The sequence below is a fragment of the Hippocampus comes genome, unplaced genomic scaffold (assembly GCF_001891065.2).
Source record: "Hippocampus comes isolate QL1 unplaced genomic scaffold, H_comes_QL1_v1.1 scaffold62, whole genome shotgun sequence".
Lineage (NCBI taxonomy): Eukaryota > Metazoa > Chordata > Actinopteri > Syngnathiformes > Syngnathidae > Hippocampus > Hippocampus comes.
Genome location: NW_017806062.1, coordinates 1,533,385 through 1,536,398, shown reverse-complemented (window position 1 = coordinate 1,536,398; position 3,014 = coordinate 1,533,385).

The following is a 3,014-nucleotide window of genomic DNA, read 5'->3' as shown; positions in this document are numbered from 1 at the left end:
GTAATGGAGCATGTTTCAAGTGGGCTCAGGCAGGCAGTTGCGATGCCAGCAACTGCCACGGCGTCTATTTGTGGACGAGGGGCGACAGAAGCGCCTCGCCCTCAGCTGCCGCCGACTGCGTTTGTCACAAAGGCCGACAAACACATGCGGGCACGCACCTGTCGGCCGCTATCTGCTATCACGTCGCACGCTTGCGGGGCCTCGCCAGACAGGTGGCGTCCACGCAATGCCCGGCGGTGACTCCGACCGGCCGCTAGCGCCAAACGCTCACCAAAGGCCGTTCAAGGCCAAACAAAAAAAATAACGTAAAACTGTAATTTAATGTGACACAATAATTTTCCATGGTTCGACTTTTTTTTTGTTGTAATTATAATTCACTTTTTTTGGGAGCTGGGGGGGGCAAAGTAACTGAAAAACTACAGTGTCTCATCCAAAAATACAAATTACATGACAATACAATCGTTATAATTTAGTACATAAATTCAAAAATCACCGTATAAAAAGTTAAAATGAAATAAAATTATTGTGTGCTGTTTAAAAAAAAGTGTTCATTAAATAAAAAAATAGTTCCTTAATAAAACTTTTAAAAACAACCAGCTCTTAAAATTTAAATGCACATTTATACTAATCAGTTAAATACAACTGAACTTTATTTAGGCTCAGATGCTTTTGCTTACCACTAAAAGTAGCGCTGGTGGTTCTCGTACCACACTGACAAGCATCACTTCAATATTACTTTCAACCTGTTTTTTTTTTTTTTTTGGTTTTTTTTTTTTTTGTTTCACTGTTGTTTTCTATCTCTGCTTGTCAATTTTGAATGTCCGAATGGGACCCATTTATGATTGGGTTTCTCGTTTGCACACCATCTTACCAAGAAGTAATCCTCTGTAGCTAACCAACATTTTCAACACCTTGTACGCCTCGGCAAACAACATTTCCGCCATCTGGGAAACCTGGCACGTGTCAAATCCAAAGACAAACGAGGTCATCGGAATACTCAGGATATTGACATAATCAAATGAAGCCGTGGCCTTCATTAACCCCGCGCCAGACCGTTCACGGGGCATCTGATCACCACGCGTCAAGTCAAGACGTGGCGCGAGGGTGGGCAAACAAAGCCTCAGTCACACGCGACCAGACACGGGGGCGATATTAGCATCCATTTAGGTTAATTTCGGGTCCACCCGGCACAGCCAACATGCGGCCCCGCTTGTTTCGGTCTGGCCCGGAGAGACATGTGGTATCCATAACTGGCCCTCAAGCGGCTAAATGCTCCACTTTGTTGGGGCGGCGGCAGCAGCTCGGCCAGAAATACGTATCTGCGCTTTTTTCTTCACCCCCGCCGCTCTCCTTCGAGCGGCCGATGCAAAAACAATCGAACGGGCTCGTCGGCCTTGGCAGAGGCCCGCGCTCTCCGAGTGTCACCAATTTGATCTGGAGTTTTATGGCCCGAGTAACACGCTGCGGCGTAATGAGAACGGGCTGCTCGTCTTGCAGGCTACGCGGTTGTTTTCTTTCACTGTGCAAACCGCTGACATTGCCGCTTATAGTTGTTTGCATCTGATTTACAGTGGCCGCTTTGTGTCATTTTTTTCAGCGGCCTGCAAGCCTATTCCAAGGCATAACTGACAAGCTCATTTCGTCAGTTTTTTTCAAACACGTGACATCAGCAACCTGTCCGAAAATAAATTCACGGCACACCAAACAAAAAAATGGTCCTAAAAGTGTACTGTCGTTACTGACTGATGAACAATGAATTTGTCTCAATGGACTCAGAACTTGGTCTGCGCCGTGCCTGCTTGCAAATAAGGCTGATACGAAGCGCATGACACAGATTAATTTGTCTGCCGTCAACCATTTGAAAAGCATTTCGCAGCTGTCACGATACGTCCCGAATTACACTCTACTACATCATGCAATATATATATATATTTTTAAATTTTGCACTCTGCAAAAATGCCATATATATTTAAAAAAACTATAACTAATACTAAAACTAATTTTAAAAAATAATTAAAAAAAATAACAAACCTGATCTAAAATGAAAAATAAAAAATAAATAATTTGCGCATGAATGAAATATTCTTGGACCCCCCCCCCCCCGGTCCTTAACCACAAGCTATTCGTTTTACTGCATATTGAAAGAATAAATATGCAATTGATTCAAACACAAAACTTCGAAAACAAGCTACCTTAAATATAAAACAGTCAAGTCAATCAAATTCAGCACTTTGACACCATTGCAAGTAGACAACATGGCCGAGATGTCATTGTTTATCATACCATCCACAGTGATGCTTCCAGGAAACAAAATGCTCGCCAATCTTGCACACACACTCCAATACAAGCAGCGGTGTTCGGAATGGTGAAGAACAACGGCATCGCGCGTCCTTGTGCTTTTTTTTAGATGTGATTCGAACGACTGAAACATGGACCGCAAAACGCAAAGTGGCATCGGATGTTGGTGACAACGACCACGTGGACTGACTTTTAGCAACCGAGATAGACTCCTCAAAACGTTGCTTTTCTGACTTAAGATCGTTGCTGCTCGATTATGAGCGTGATGCGCATTGTGCTAGATATGTGTGAATTTTATTTCAGGAAACTGACTGCGGGTATTTTGATGAACAATGACACAAGGCATGGCCACTCTTCACTGAGGTGCTGCCACCCTAGCGGCCTCGCTGAAAACATTTTCTGGCTCCAATCGTGTCCAATCGGGAATGCCGGCGCTGAGATTGAAACCCAGAAGTCGGTTCTCCGTCCTGAGTGCGTGATCACCAGGTTGCGGCGTCTGCCCGCCCGTGACAGAGTGGCTCTCGTGTCCTCCCACCCTCGGGGTGCTCATTTCGTGAAGGTCTGAGATCAAACTGCCTTTTGAAGTTGGATTCTCTCTGTCTGTCTGGTCTTGAGATGAAAGCAAGGGGCAGCTCGACGCGAGCTTCTGCAGACGGAGGTTCCTCTCTCTCTCTCTCTTCCCCTGCGGTGATGGAAACCAGAGGGTGAGCTCTAAG